Source organism: Gorilla gorilla, chromosome 9 (assembly GCF_029281585.2).
Source record: "Gorilla gorilla gorilla isolate KB3781 chromosome 9, NHGRI_mGorGor1-v2.1_pri, whole genome shotgun sequence".
NCBI classification, from domain to species: domain Eukaryota; kingdom Metazoa; phylum Chordata; class Mammalia; order Primates; family Hominidae; genus Gorilla; species Gorilla gorilla.
Window position 1 is genome coordinate 64,828,398 of NC_073233.2, and position 17,480 is coordinate 64,845,877.

Below are 17,480 nucleotides of genomic sequence, written 5' to 3' on the forward strand. Positions count from 1 at the left end.
TTGCCAATAAAATATAAAGCACAGGCTGTCTCTGGGAAACAGCAAAGAATCCTGTTAAACCCTGTTTTAAAATAGGTTTTTTGTTTGTTTGTTTTTTCCTGTTTGAGTTTTTAATGATCAGGAGGGAAAGACTCTTTTTTTGCTTTAGGGAGCTAAATTGTCAACTGGAGGTCCCTGCCCTCATCAGAAGCAAGAACCCTGAGTGGGTTAGGAGGGAAGCAGAGGAGTGGGCGTGATGGAGAAATTTTATCCACTGGGCCACATGAACTGGCACGACTTTCCAGGTGGCTGGCTCTCTCAACATTCAGGCACAAGGCCAGGCCCCAGTTAGGTAATTCCAGTGACAGACGCTGTCAGTCCCCATCAGGTAACCAGCATGGCTTGGTGCCTCCACCAAGAAGGGGTCATAGGAAAAACCGTGACCTGAGTTTGATTCCCAGTTCCGTGCTATACATTCTGTGCAACTTTCAGCAAGTCATACCACCTTGCTGAGCCTCAGTTTTCTCATCTGCAAAATGGAGCCAGTAATAATGACCTAATAGGATTCCAGGAGAAGATTAAGTAAGATGAACACCTACAAAAAGACCAACACAGTGCTGAGCCCATTGTAAGTACTCCAAACTAGCATCTATTAAAATCTCTAGCTATCATGAACATGTCCCTGGCTGTGGAAGGCTTGGGAACTTCAAAGGGAAACAAGGGACCCAGGTGTGTCACTCTCTGGAGTGTGATGAACTCAGCTCCTAGAATTCTAGAGACTACTTCCTAGAAGAATGACAGAGACTCAGCTTTGCCTCTCTTCGTGTTATTGATTCCTTAGACTTGAGACTCCTCACTCAAATCACTTTCGTATTCCCTTTATCACAATATTGAAGGCTGGTAAGGATCCCCACAAAGGTGGGCTGCAAAGTGGTGGTCCGGCAGATGCCCTCACTTCCTGAGGGAGCAGAGGATGTAAAGTGTGTGGTGTGGGTGTGGCTGGGCCCCTGTGAATATACTTTAAGACCCACTGGAGAGAGCACGTAGCATCTCAGCTGACTTTTGCAGACAGAGCTAAATTGAGAGGTGTCACCTTCGCTGGCAAGGTCAGAGGACTCGTGTCTGCTAACCTGGAGAGGTGGGAATTGCAGGCAGCAAACAAAATTGCACTGCCACTTGGAAATCTGCCAACTGCTACAATCAGGGTAAAAATAATTGGAAAAGTAAGTCAGGTGTGAATCAGGTGCTCTGGCAACATGTGGAGGTATGAAGCACTGCTATCTACTCCCTCTTCTTCCTGAGCCCCCTCCTGCCCTGGCCTTTAGGACATGGTTTCTACCCATCCCTGTCCCCTTTCCTGGCTTCTTATTCTTTTTCCATGCGGTAGGTCTTGGTCCTTGGCACTATACTTCTCTGCTCTCATACTGCATTCCCTAGAGGATTCACCCTTCTCAGGATTTGTCTCCCCAACCCAGCCCAGCCTCTCTGCTGATAACCACCAATCTAGAGCCTCCAACCCAGAGCCCTCCCTGCCCCAAGTTGCTAATGGCTCACATGTCCCCTTCTCTTCGATACTCTGGGACAAGCCACTCATTCACCACTTTACTCCATCAACAAATATTTAGTGACTAGATACCACATACCAGGCACTGAGCTAGGTGCTAGGGATAGAGAAGTGAAACATGTTGCTGGAAATTCAACTGGAAAGGAAGAAAATTAAAAACATTAATTAAAATTAAATTTTTTATTAAAATTTTTTAATTAAAATTAAATTAAAATTAATTAAAATTTAATTAAAATTAAATTGTGAAAAAAATGTAGGAAGAATATAACACAGCTTAAAATGGACAAAATTGAGGCTGAGAGAGGGAAAAAAAAAACTATTTCTTATAAAGTAGGACCGCTCTTCATCCATGCTATTGAAGCCAAACCCGAAAGGTGGGCAAGACCTAGGTGTGGTAGGAGCATCATTCCAGAAAGATGGAATCACATGAGGAAGGCTCTCAACAATCTCTTTACAAAATAACTTTATTTGTGTTGGGGATATGAAATGTAGGGTTCCCACTTTGTTATCAAGCAGAAGTTAAAAGCAGATAGTAGCACCATGGTAAAAGATATCTATCAGCCAGATATCTAAATAATTACTTAAATTGTCCCAACCCTGACATTTATCACCAACCTTTCCCTTGGAGGTAGGTAAGTAGGAAAATAATCAGAAGAAAGTTATTTTGTAATTACCCAGCATGAATTATGATTCTGAGAGGCTATTTCCAGGGGTACTTTAGAGTAATTTAGTTCAGCATTATCAGAGTTTAACTTAGCATAACATTGTCGGTGCAGAGAAACTCTGGAACCAGACTCACAAGAACAGGATTTTTATTCTGCCATTCCTAAGCCATCTGACTATTGATCCTAAACTCATGAAGCCTCGACTGCCGTCTCTGTGATATGGGGATGATAATACCTGCTTTACTAACTTCGCAGGAGAGTTGGGAGAATCAGGGCAATAAGTGTAAAAATGTTTCATGAACTGTACATGGGAGGGACCATTATTCACGCCTTTAATGGAGGTTGAAGGATCACTTTTGGTTGCAACTGACAAAAACATATTCATAACTCAAATTGGTTCAAGGGGGAAAAAAATTACTAGCTACAATAACTAGAAAATCAAGTTAACTAGCTCTAGGTATAGTTTGATTCAATGGTTCAAATGACACCATCTGCATCCAGGTTTCTCACCATCTTTCACTCTCCTCCATATTGTTTCCTTCTTAGGTTGCTCTAAAAACTATACCCTCCCAGGTTCAAATCTAGAAACACAAGAGAGAATGCCTCTCTCTCAACAATTCAAGGAAATTCCTGAGCCTGATTTTCACTGACCCTAATAGAGTTATGTGACCATCGCTGCACTGACCACTGTGTCCAGGCAATAAGAAGCCTCAGTGAGCCATGAATATGTCCCATGCCCAACTCTCAAGTAAGAAGCACATGGAGGCCGGGTGCGGTGGCTCACACCTGTAATCCCAGCACTTTGGGAGGCCAAGGTGAGCAGATCACAAGGTTAGGAGTTCGAGACCAGCCTGGCCAATGTGATGAAACCCTGCCTCTACTAAAAATACAAAAAATTATCCAGGTGTGATGGTGGCCACCTGTAGTCCCAGCTACTCGGGAGGCTGAGGTAAGAGAATCGCTTGAACCCAGGAGGTGGAGGTTGTAGCGAACCAAGCTCACACCACTGCACTCCAGCCTGGGCAACAGAGCGAGACTCCATCTCAAAAAAAAAAAAAAAAAAAAAAAAAAGAAGCACATGGACTGAAAGCTGGGGAGGAATTGATCCCTAGAGAAATTAAGAGAAAAATGAAAGGCAATTGGACAGCAAAAACAACAGATGTCCACTCCACCCCCATAGCTTAAATCCCTTCATGGAAAACTCCCAGGTCGGTCTTCAGTGTCTCAGGATTAGCAGTAACTAAAGACAGATGTGATTACAGACTCAAAAATGGTATGTAACCCTGCTTAAGAATTACATCCTACATAAACTCAATATTGAGCCTCGAAGTTGACCCTCACTACTGAGTTCTTGAAGTCCAACCTCTTCTCAAGCAACTCATCTTTCCTTTCAGATTCAGTTGCTTCTTCCCATCCCAGACAGTCCAATTAGGAGGAGGGAGCCTGTATTGTGAGTTTCTTCTACTTCTGCAATTCTTGGTTCCATCCATTAATCAACAGTTCTATGTCTTTTCTGGCCCTGGCTTCTCTACTCCTCCACAACTTTTGTTTATGTTTTTGCCTTTGTTTTCAGGTATCAGAGCATGTTAAAGATGCAGCGAACACATGCTTGGGAGATGTGGGAGGTCGTTGAGGGTGTCAGAGGGAGAGGAGGTGATGAGGAAAGCTTCATGAAGGGATTTGCAACTGAGCCTTAAGTAATGATTAGGAATTTTCTAGAACAAGAATGAAAGAAGGTCATTTCAGGCCTGAATCATTGGATCCAAAACTATTTTCATCTCATCTCTCTTTTGAAGAAAGAAAACTCTTTTCTCAACCCAGAAGTTGCAAACCAGTGGCCTGCAGATAGATCAGGCTGGCAGATGTGTTACACTTGGCCCACACAACATTTTGTAGAATTTTAAGTAGTTGCCAACATTTAAAAATGGTGAGATTTTTTTACATAAGGATCCGGATTTCCAGCTGCTCTTGAAAACTCAGAAGCTCTGACAGCCCTGGACCTAAGCTTCTATTGGGGCAACAATTGACTAAGTTGAGTAGCACCTACCCTCTGCAGGGCTGTATGACCTGCTGACCTTGCTCTTTGTTCTGTTTTCTGCCTGGCCCCTGTTGGCATTGAGTTGGTAACTCTGTCTCAACCCAAACAACTAACCATTTATGTTTCAGACTAACTCCCATTATTATCATATTATATTATAATACTATATTATATTTTATATATTATTATATTATATAACAATCTAATCTGTTGCTACTACTCCCTTGCTTTGAATCTCCAGTGATTGTCCAAATCAGCAGAACAAAGTCTAATGCAGACTGGGTTTACCTCAAACACTTCCCCTCTATTTTACCTACCAACTCCCAAACCCCAAAACCCTCTATACTAAATGTTTGCCATTTCCTAATCCCATCCTTTCCCATGACTACATACTGTTAACATGTGCTATCCCCTCCACTGGTCAAATTTCCCTGTGTCTTCAGTGTCCAATTCAAAGGTCAGTGTAGATATCCCTGGCTTTTCTGGGTAAAACTGTCCCTCCTTCCTCAGGGCTCCCATCCAGCACCACGTTCCTACCTTGGTTCCAACACCTGCCATGTTTCTCTCTAATTATCTGTTTACGTGGCTGCCTCCTCCACACCCACCCCAGACTGAGATCCTTGAAAGCAAAAACCGTGACTGATTCATCTTTGTATATTCAGTGCCTTTCTGTATACCTTGGCAGATATCAGATACTCAATAAATTCCTGTTAAATGAATGAAGAAAGGAACAAACACACAGGGAACAAATTGGCATGTGTTCATGGAATGTCACACCTCAACAATTGTAATGAAAGGAATCATTCCCACTGAAGCTTTTCTGTCTACTCTAGCCACACGGAATTGTTCCCTTCTCTGAATCCTTGTAGAAACAGTAGTTTATGACAGCTCCTGGGTGAGTTATTAGAGGAAGCTAATTAGAAGGAGGTCATATCCTTTGGATATTGACAGATATAGGATTACAGAGCAAAAAAAAAAACAAAAACAAAAAAACCTCAGTGCTAGTCTCTGACCTTTCTAGCCCCTGGCAGCTACAGGCACCAAAGCCCGTGGGGCTGCAGTTCAGGTCCCAACATCAACTCTAGTCCAGGCAGAGAGAAACTCCATAGCTGAGACACCCCAGAGAGAAGTTCTAGGATAAGTTATTATTTTCTCACTCAGCTCCAGACGCAATTGGTGCACTTGCAATTCCTTGAACATACCAATCTCCCTCCCATCTCAGAGCCTTTGCACCTTCTATTCCCTCTGCCTGGAATTCTCTTCCCCTGTATATCTACAGGACTCACTTCCTTACTTTATTCAGATCTCAGATCATATTTAACCTTAGTAGAAAAGCCTTCCCTGATCACCAATGTAAAACTGTAGAAGTGTATCCCACAGCTTGCTACCCTCTGTTCTTTACTCTGCTTGAAGGAGGAGCTAAAGGAATGAGGGCATTACGGACCAAAGAGAGCCAGGACTTGATGTCACCAGGACTCTACTCTCTTTCCTTTTCATCTCATATCCGTTTTTTGGTTTTGCTTGGCTCCTTTCTCTTCTACCCAGGCAGGCTTTCTCTGTGTGAAAAAAAAAAAAAAAAAAGCCATGAGTCACAGCCTCCAAACTCATCAACTAAAAGAGAAAGAGAGTTTTCCCACCCATTGCAGTGAGAATAATCTCAGAAAAATCATCGGATTGGTCTAACTCAGGTCATAAGACTATCCCTAAGCCATTATCACAGTGAGAACATGTGTGTTCTTATTGATCAGGTCTGGGTCCTACCCCAGGATTGGCTTGGATAAGGCTTTTTCGGTTTGATTCATCTCTCAACCTATCACTGCAGCCAGAGGAAGACATGCTCACCTGCCCAGGCCTGCTCACATGCAGACTTGGAGCTGGGAGTGGAGCAAGTCCCAACTGAACTATATGGTTAAGAATGAGGGAGTGGAAAATCAAGGTGAAATGTACCTTCAAGACAGAGGAGACAAATGGGTACTGGAGAGACAGGTGTATTCGCTACTTGATAATGACTTTACAGTTCCCAAAGCACTTGCTCCCATCCTTCATTTATCTCCATTGAATTCTCACAGCAAGTTCTATGTGAATGTCCCAATGTTATTATCCTCAGGGAGATACTTCATTTATTAAACAACCCATATAGTTTGGGCACTGGCCAAGCAAAAGGGACTCCAGCTGTGAACCACAGGGATGAACACCCTGGTCAACAGCAGTAGAACAACAGCCTGATCACACCCATTTCACAGGTGAAGATGCTGAAGCCAGGAGAGATGTTTAGACTTGTGCCCAGGTGCATAACAAATGGGTAGGAAGAACTTGAGACCCCTGATTCCAAGTATAGGCCCCTTTCCAATGTCCTAAACTACCCCTCTGTCCACACCCGTCAGGGAGGTGAAGTGAGGCAGGATGGAGGGAACCAGAGGAGAGTTGCTATTATGATCCCAACCACGTGGAGAAAGAAGCCAGCATGCTGTAGCTTGCAAGGAGGTTGCTTAGTCAGTGCCACAAAAACCTGGAAAGCAGTGCCTGCCAGACGGCAGGGACAAGGAGCAGCCAATGAGATGGGAGTTTGCAGCCAGGATGGCAGATGCCAGGAAGGCTGCAGCTATTCTAGGATGCAGGCAGTGACTGCTCCATTACCCCAGCCCTCCCAGTCCCCATTTCCCTAGGGTATTGGGGAGATCTCCATCCTCTCTCCAGCTCCTTATTGATGTAGGGTCCGAAAGCTGAGACTTTAGAGTCAGGCAGTCAGGCCAAAGGGATTCAGCCCCTTAAAGAAAATGGTGAACTATCATCTCAAAACATGGAAAATGCTTAGTCACTGTCCTGAATACAACTCTACAGTCACCCAACCTATTCAGAATTCATCTGGTCCAAATGCCCCATGTTATTAGATGCAGAAACTGAGGCCAAGGGAGAGGATATGATTCGCTCCATGGCCCCACAGCATATTTGAAGGATAGCTGGGCATTGCCAGATTTCTCAGTTCAGGACTCCTTCCCCTGGGGATTGAGAGGCAGGCTGAGTCTCATTTGGGATCATGATCCTTCTATTTCATGGGGCTGTTGGAGCTTGGCCTTCCATGGCTAGATCAACTCTTGACCTTTATGCCTCACATTCTCCCAGTAAAGGCCATGTTGTAGCTGCAGGTGTGGATTCCTGCTACAACCCCTCTTCTCTGCCCTCATGTGCTCCACTGAGGACTATACAATGCACCCTCAGGCCCCACTCTCTATTCTGGATTCAGAGCCTGAACCAGCCCAAAGCACCCAGCCTTCACTTCTCCACCACGGTGTAGTTCCTCTCAGCTCTCCATACCAAAAGCATCTCTTGGGCAAAAACATCTTGGCCCAAAGTCCCTCCTGGAGTAAGGGAAAAACAAAAGAATAATAAGAAAGAAATTTCTCTTTTTCTGCTCCTGACAAGTACTAACCTTTCCATTGCCCCTACATTCTCAGCCTGGCTGGACAACAAAGAGTGTTTCACACAGGTCTGTCATGACTTCAATGTACAGCTTTGTGGTTAGGGGCACAAACTCTGGATATACCAGACCAGACAGTCCAGAGTTAGAATCCGCCTCTGCCATTGACTAGGTATGTGACCTGGAAACACCTTCTTTCCCCTGCCTGTTTTCTCATCTGTGAAATGGTGTCACCTCAAAGGGTTGGGAGACTTGAATGACATAAAGGATTTGGCTCTGTGCCTAGGATAGAGTCAGTGCTTGATGCTTTCTTTAGCAGTAGGAAGCTGTTAATTGCCACATGTTGTGGGATGAAGGGGATGTCACTACAGCCACCACTACCTTTCCTGTTCCTTTCAGTCCCTCTCAAGCTCTGGTTCTGCCAAAGCCTTCCCTGATTACTCTCATCTCTCCATCAGCCTTTCTTTCCAGAACCTGTACACCTCCATTTCCCATCCAGCTTAGTTCTGAATTAAAGTCCATGTCTAATAGTTCTGACTTGGTGTTGTCCTTGTCCCCACCTAAAACCATAAACTCTCATCAGACAAGACCAATGGGTTTTCTTCTACCCCTGGCAGTGCAAAGTCCAGGACCAGGCAGGTGGGAGGTGCTGGAAAAGTTAGCAATTGAGTGATTGTACAGCCAATTTGTCACTTTCATGGGATTGGAGTGAGGCTATCTCAGAATCTTCTGTATCTACTTCATCTCTTGCTCTTTCCATTCTTTGATACTTTGACACATCCACATCCCAGGGCACATCATGAGATCCTGGAGCCAGACCTAGAAACCTATTAAACAAGGGAACCCCAGCATGTCTCATTTATTACCCAAAGGAAGGAAATTAGCATCACATGTATAAAGCACTCAGTAGTCTATAAAATGCTCTTAGCAATTCACTGCGTGAGGAAGTGCCTTTTCCCACTTCCACAGAGGGATACTGAGCCTCAAGGGATTAGGAGACTAACCCAGGCTCACACAGCTGATAAGGAACAGCCCAGACATTTTGGCCCAGTGCTGCTAGCCCTCAATCTGGTGCTTTGCCCTCTGCACCGCCTGCCATGCAGGGAATACACGTTAATATCTCTCTGTATTAGTCTGTTCTCATGCTGCTAATAAAGACATACCCAAGACTGGGTAATTTATAAAGGAAAGAGGTTTAATTGAATCACAGTTGCACATGGCTGGCATCATGGTGGAATGCAAAGGAGGAGCAAGGCCACATCTCACATGGTGGCAGGCAAGAGGGCATGTGCAGGGGAACTCCCCTTTATAAAACCATCAGCTCTCTGCTGGGTGTGGTGGCTCACACCTGTAATCCCAGCACTTTGGGAGGCCGAGACAGGTGGATCACCTGAAGTCAGGAGTTTGAGAACAGTCTGGCCAACATGGCGAAACCCCATCTCTACTAAAAATACAAAAAAAAATTAGTTGGGCGTGGCAGTGAGTGCCTGTAATCCCAGCTACTCGAAAGGCTGAGGCAGGAGAATCACCTGAGCCCAGGAGGCAGAGGTTGCAGTGAGCCAAGATCACTCCACTGCACTCCAGCCTGGGTGATAAGAGTGAAACTCGGTCTCAAAAAAAAAAAAAAAAAAAAATCACATCTCACGAGACTTATTCACTATCATGAGAACAGCATGGGAAAACCCTGCCCCCATGATTCAATTACCTCCCACTGGGTCCCTCCTATGACATGTGGGGATTATTACAATTCATGGTGAGATTTGGGTGGGGACACAAAGCCAAACCATATCACTCTCCTTCTTGGCCACAGGTGGACTTGAAAAACCCTTTCCCTTAACCAAGCAGGAGCCCTAGTAGCTGCTTTGTTCAATGTCTGTTTCTCTAAGACCTCCTACTCTGGAATATTTAGGAAAACCCAAGCTGGCTCAAAAAGATCATCCCTGTACCAAGCCTCAGGGATTCTAGTGTGACCCAACCTCTCCCAGTCCCTATAGGCATCTCTTTCAAACATCAGAACTGGTGCAGACTCAATAGAAGAAAGGTGTGACTCCAAGATGTCCTCCCTCACAGCCCTTTATCACAATGGGGCTCCCTTCACCATAGAAGGGAAGGCTGAGGCTCAGAAAGATAGTGTAGGCTTGGACTTTGGAAGGAGAATGACTAAGCTGAAGCTCTTCCTCTGCCATTTACAAGCTGTATGACTTTGGAAAAGTTTCTTAATGTTTTTGCTTTTAATTTCCTCATATATAAAAGATGGGGTTGTCATACTTAGGTTTAAGACTACTGCACATGCCTGTAATTCTAGCACTTTGGGAGGCCGAGGTGGGCAGATCACTTGAGGTCAGGAGTTTGAGACCAGCTGGCCAACATGGTGAAACACCATCTCTACTAAAAATATAAAAATTAGCCAGGCATGGTGATGCATGCCTGTAATCCCAGCTACTCGGGAGGCTGAGGCAGGAGATTCGCTTGAACCTGGGAGGCGGAGGTTGCGTTGAGCCAAGATCACGCCACTGCACTCCAGCCTGGGCAACAGAATGAGACTCCACCTCAAAAAAATAGAAGACTATTGCAAAGATTTTAAAAGATGGCACAGGTACAACACTGAACACAGTGTTTCATGAGTGACAGTCATAAGCTTTTCTACCACCTAACTGTTACTTTTAGCTAATTACCTAATTTATCTCGGCCTCGGTTGTTTTGTGATTCTTTTCAAGGGAAAAAAAAAGCACCTCCCTTCATAGGCCTGCTATAAGAACAATATAAAATAGTTGACATAAAGCACTTAACCTCTTGCCTGTCACAGGAAAGGTGCTCAACACCTGTTAGCTTTGTTTTGATGTCCCCAGATCAGACAGCCAGAAAAGGAGGGCTAAAGTTCCAACCAGGGTCTTCTGGTTCCAACCCAGCAGCACCTGAGCAAGGTTGATAATGGTAAAGAAAAGAAGAAATAAGCAATAGGGGCCTCACAAACACAGGCAGGAATAAATCACTCCCATGTGGCAGTTTTCTGTGCCTGACCCAAGAGATAGGTGTTGCACCTTTATCCATGTGGACAAATAAGAAAGAGCAAAGGGCATAGGTCACAGAGGTGAGTATGACCTCATTGCAGTGCCAGGATATTTCCAGGCAACTGGCAAGACTTATTGACAATCATCCAATAAATAGGATAAATAGTTCTTACTTCCCAAGTGCCTGGGAAGAGAGCTTGCAGCTCTTTCCAATTCCTGCCTCTCATCTCTTCCTCCTCGGACACTGCAGCTCTCCGTTTCTGGAAAATCTCAGGGCAGAATCTGGGCTCCTTCCCACTCTCCTCTGTCCAGAATTCTAAGGATGCCTGGGAGAAGGCATCTGCCCTGAATGAATGGGTCAGAGGCATGATTCCAAGTGACTGGCTGGTAATTGGAAGAGCTCAGTGGTCTGGCTGGGGAGATGAGAGCCTGCTAAGCACATCTGGCCAGCATCAGAATCACAAATTGAAGAGAGCTGGGAAGGACTCAGCCCCCTCTGACATTCACAAAGGAAGGAAAATGTAGGGAGCCAGACAGAGAGGAGTGATGCTCTTCAAAGTCAACAGGCTTATAACAAACACCATCTCACAGGTGAAAGTGGGAGCACAGAACAGGCACACTCAGCTAACACACAGCTTTCTGAGGGAGGTCATCCTCCACCAAATGAAAATAGCCCTGCTTTTTCATTTTTTAATTTTTATTAATTTTTAAATCAACAAATAAAAATTATATATATTGGCCAGGTACAGTGGTTCATGCCTATAATCCCAGCACTTTGGGAGGCCAAGGCAGGAGGACCACTTGAGGCCAGGAGTTCAAGACCAGCCTGGACAACATAGTGAGATCCCATCACTACAAAAGAAAAAATATTTAAGGAAAAAAATTGTATATATTTATGGCATACGATGTGAAGTTTTGACATATCTACACATTGTGAAATGATTAAATCAAGCTAATTAACATATCCATCATGCCTCATCCTTAAATTTTTATGGTGAGAACATTTAAGATCTATCTCAGCAATTTTGAAGTGCATGCTATTGTCACCATGCTACACAATAGACATCCAGAATTTATTCATGCTGTCTAGCTGAAACATTGTATCCTTTGACCAACATCTCCATACCTCTCCTGCATACCTCCCAGCCCCTGGTAACCATTATTCTCCTCTGCTGCTATGAGTTCGATTTGTTCGGATTCCACATATAAGTAAGATCATGCAATATATTTCTGTTTATGCCTGGCTTATTTCACTTAGCAAAATGTCCTCCAGTTTCATCCATGTTGTCATAAATGACAAGATCTCCTTCTTTTTTAAGACTGAATAGTATTCTATTGTGTACATGTACCACATTTTCTTTATCTGCTGTATTAGTCTGTTTTCACACTGCTGATAAAGACATATCCAAAACTGGGAACAAAAAGAGGTTTAATTGGACTTACAGTTCCACATGGCTGGAGACGCCTCAGAACCATCACAGGAGGTGAAAGGCACTTCTTACATAGCAGCAGCAAGAAAAAATGAGGAGGAAGCAAAAGCAGAAACCTCTGATAAACCCATCAGATCTCATGAGACTTATTCACTATCACGAGAATAGCACGGGAAAGACCGGCCCCCATGATTCAATTACACACCCCCCGCCCCTGCTGGGTCCCTTCCACAACACGTGGGAATTCTGGACAATACAATTCAAGTTGAGATTTTGGTGGGGACACAGCCAAACCATATCATTCTGCTCCTGGCCCCTCCGAATCTCATGTCCTCACATTTCAAAACCAATCATGCCTTCCCAACAGTCCCCCAAAGTCTTAACTTATTTCAGCATTAATCCAAAAGTCCACAGTCCAAAGTCTTATCTGAGACAAGGCAAGTCCCTTCCACCTATGAGCCTGCAAAATCAAAAGCAAGCTAGTTACTTCCTAGATACAATGGGGATACAGGTAGTAAGTAAATACTGCTGATCCAAATGGGAGAAATTGGCCAAAACAAAGAGGCTACAGGGCCCATGCAAGTCTGAAATCTAGCAGGGCAGTTAAATTTTAAAGCTCAAAATGACCTCCTTTGACTCCAGGTATCACATCCAGGTCACACTGATGCAAGAGGTGGGTTCCCATGGTCTTGGGCAGCTCTACCCCGTGGCTTTGCAGGATACAGCCTCCCTCCTCACTGCTTTCACAGGCTGGCATTGAGTGTCTGTGGCTTTTCTAGGAGCATGGTGCAAGCTGCTAGTGGATCTACCATTCTGTGGTCTGGAGGACGGTGGCCCTCTTCCCACAACTCCAGTAGGCAGTACCCCAGTAGGGACTCTGTGGAAGGGCTCCAACCTCACATTTCCCTTCTGCACTGCCCTAGCAGAGGTTCTCCATGAGGGCCCCACCCCTGCAGCAAACTTTTGCCTGAGCATCCAGGCATTCCCATACATCTTCTGAAATCTAGGCAGAGGTTCCCAAACCTCAATTCTTGACTTCTGTGCACACATAGGCTCAACACCACATAAAAGCTGCCAAGGCTTGGGGCTTCCACCCTCTAAACCCACAGCCCAAGCTCTACCTTGGCCCCTTTCAGCCATGGCTGGAGTGGCTGGGACACAGGGTACCAAGTCCCTAGGCTGCACAGTACAGGGACCCTGGGCCTGGCCCATGAAACCACTTTTTCCTCCTGGGCCTCCAGGCCTGTGATGGGAGGGGGATGTTGTGAAGGTCTCTGACATGGCCTGGAGACATTTTCCCCATGGTCTTGGGGATCAACATTAGGCTCCCTGCTACTCATGCAAATTTCTGCAGCTGGCTTGAATTTCTCAAAAAATGGGTTTTTCTTTTCTATTGTATCATCAGGTTACAAATTTTCTGAACTTTTACTCTCTGTTTCCCTTTTTAAATGGAAGCTTTTAATAGCAGCCAAGTCACATTTTGAATGTTTTGCTGCTTAGAAATTTCTTCCACCAGGTGGATCACTTGAGGTCAGGAGTTTGAGACCAGCCTGGACAACACAGTGAAACCCTGTCTCCACTAAAAATACAAAAATTAGCCAGGTATGGTGGTGCGCATGTGGTGGTAATCCCAGCTACTTGGGAGGCTGAAGCAGGAGAATCACTTGAGCCCAGGAGGCAGAGGTTGCAGTGAGCCAAGATTGCACCACTGCACTCCAGCTCGGGCAACAGAGCAACACTCCATCTCAAAAAAAAAAAAAAAGAAAAAAGAAAAAAAAGGAAAAGAAATTTCTTCTGCCAGATACTCTAAATCATCTTTCTCAAGTTCAAAGTTCCACAAATCTCTAGGGCACGGGCAAAATGTCGCCATTCCCTTTGCTAAAACATAACAAGAGTCACCCTTGCTCCAGTTCCCAACAAGTTCCTCATCTCCATCTGAGACCACCTCAGCCTGGACCTTATTGTTCATAACACTATCAGCATTTTTGCCAAAGCCATTCAGCAAGTTTCTAGGAGGTTCCAAACTGTCCTGCATTTTTCTGTCTTCTTCTGAGCCCTCCAAACTGTTCCAACCTCTGCCGGTTACCCAGTTTCAAAGTTACTTCCACATTTTCAGGTATTTTTTCAGCTATGCCCAACTCTGCTGGTACTGATTTACTGTATTAGTCTGTTTTCTTGCTGCTGATAAAGACATACCTGAAACTGGGAACAAAAAGAGGTTTAATTGGACTTACAGATCCACACGGCTGGGGAGGCCTCAGAATCATGGTGGGAGGCAAAAGGCACTTCTTACATCTACTCATCCATCAATGGACACTTAGGTTGATTTCATATCTTGGCTGTTATGAATAATGCTGCAATATACATGGGAATGCAGGTAAGTCTTTTACAAGCTGGCTTTCATTTTCCTTAGGATAGCTCTGCTTTTTATCTCCCTGTACCATTCTGTCTTCTTTTGAAACACTTTTTATCTCTTTTTATTTTTCAATGATTTAAGATTCATCTCCTCTGCTTCACCCCTCCCTGAGCATGGATCTTTTCTGGTTTGTCGGCTGCTGTATCTCCAGTGCTTAGCAAGTTGCCTGATACAGCTAGGGGCTCAATAAATATTTGATGATCGCTTATGAAAAGATCTCTCTTTCTGACATTTGTTCAGGTAGGACTACAGTGAGGTTTGTGACCAGCTGCTCCCACAGCCCCTCTTCAGATGTGACTAGAGTCAGCTTTCAAATTCATCAAGTCCTGGTTCCACCTCTTATTTGCTGTGAAGTCTCAGGCAAATTATTTAACCTCTGTCCCTGTACCCTGACTTGGTTTTCTTCACAGCATTTATCATCACCTGTCATATATTTGTTTGTGTTTGTACTTATCATCTATCCCCTCTGACCAAAAACTGAGCACCAAGAGAGTAGGGACCTTTTGTTCACTGCTAACAGAAGGCATAGTTAAATATTTAACAACCAAGCATCATGGACACTGACCATTCAGAGTGGACGTCTGCCTCATAAGCTGTGCAGGGATATATGCTGTACAGGTAGATCAAACCTGGGTCTGATATATAGTAGGTGTTGAATAAATATGTGTTAAATAAGTGGATGAATTTCAGCCGGTCACCCTCTCTGTACCCTCTGTACATTATATCTATTCAGCATATATTGGTTCCTGTCCACTCCCATGGTGGTCTTTTCTGGTCAGCTAATGAAGAGTCCCCCTGTGGCCCCATTCTCTCTCCTACTATAGTAAAATTGATCTCTCTCAATAGGACCTCAAAGCAGCAGCATCTGCTACTTCTACTTCTTATCATTGAGTGTTAATTTTGATCTTTTAGTTCATCCCTTTATATCCACTTCTATTTTGTCTAGCAACCCCCAGAAGCCTCTCTTTCCATTATCAAGAGTGGTCAACAGCAGTGTCCCTAGATAGACATTTAACCAGCCTGCCTCAGCCAGAGAGGTTTTATGGGCTTTCAGCCAAGAGAACCCATGAGCAGGTACTGCTGACCTGATGCTCAAGAATTGACTCATTCATGCAGCAAATATTTGTGAAGTTTCTGTGGTTATTATATGCTAGACACTGGAGAAAAAGATTCAAACAAAATACCTGTACCTGCCCCCAAGATGCTGACAGCCTAACAATGGAAACAGACAGGTAAACAGACAATTACCTTGAGAATTCCTGACAGAAGCCAGAGAAGAGGGGCAGGGAGTTGCAGTTCCTAACAAGTTTTATTTTGTTCTCCCATTAACTTTTCAGGAAAACACATTTAATAAGCACTTGGCAACTCAGGTTGTATATTGGTGGGGACAATTCTAAGCCTTATAGCTGCCTTAGGCTTGCAGGACAGTGGCAATGACTCCAGGAAAGATTCGGCCAAGAGAGTACTAGGTGACAAGAGGAGCTACGCTCCACTCACCCTTCTTTTCCCATCTAGCCTTGCCTCCACTCGAGGTTGTTCTCCCTGCCAGGGAGGTGGTCACAGGACTGGAGCCACCTACCATTCACATTATGTATGAATGCATGTTGTCTGGCAACAGATAATCATTAGATTTTACTGTTTATGCTTCCAAGTTAACCACATCCCCCCTTCTACAAACACACACACGCACACATGCACGCATACTGTGCGTGCATGCACATACCCATGTATGCACACACTCGGGAACACACAGGCATGCATGCACACACACACACCTCCGTGGTGGTCAGGAATCATGCAGATGTTGAATCATGTCAACATCAAATTACAAAGGGATGATGTGGAGGATCACTAAGGCAGGAGCATGAAGAATATATCATAAAAGCTCAAAAACTGGACCAGGGATGCAGAAACCAAGGAGCAGAAAGGACATGCTAACTGGTCACAAGTAAAAGGATAGGCTGCAATTGTTATCTAAAGACTAAGTGCTGTTATTTGAGGTGTGGCTCCATATTCACCTCCACCAACTCCCTACCAAAATAATAAAATAATAGTCATAGTTATGGTTTGTTGAGAGTTGACAGATACTATGCTACACATTTTACGTGAGTCATTTCATTAATAACCATGAGTCAGGTATTATTATTATTATTATTAATTACACCAAAGCCTTTATTCCTAACACTATGCTACATAGCCTCCTATCATGTAATATTGCCTCCTAGGTTGAATCAAGAGATTTTAGCGTCAGGAACGGAAGTCATCCAACTCATTTTCTTTTCTCTTTTTTTTTTTTTTTTTTTTTTTTACTTTTTTGTTTAGAGCCAGAAACTCACTCTGTTGCCCAGGCTGGAGTGCAGTGATTAAGTTATAGCTCACTGCAGCCTCAGTCTCCTGGGTTCAAGTGATCCTCCTGCCTCAGCCTCCCGAGTAGATGAGCCCACAGGTGCATGCCACCATGCCAGGCTGATTTTTTTATTTTTTTATAGAGATAGAGTCTCATTATGTTGTCCGGGCTGGTTTCAAACTCCTGGCTTCAAGCAGTCCTCCCAAATTGGTCTCCCAAAGTGCCAGGATTACAGGTGTGAGGCACTGCACCCAGCCCCATTTCCTTTTCATATAATGATACTACTCATAATTGTTATAGTAATGGCCAATTCCTTGAGATTCTATAAAGGACCAAGGACTATGCCAGGTTCTACATGGATTGCCTCTTTGAAATCTCTCCATGGCCCTGTGAGGTGCATCCTAAAATCATGCCCATTTTAGATATGAGGAAATTGAGCACAGTGAGGTTAGGTCATTAGCCTAAGGGCACACAGCCAGTGAGTGGTGAAGTATTAGTTAATTTTCGCTCTGCTTTATTCCATTAACATGATTGTGCATGCTGTCCAGGCAACAATATCACCCATCAGGATGCCACAATTAATACTGTTCTATTTGGTGTTTCTTTTCATTA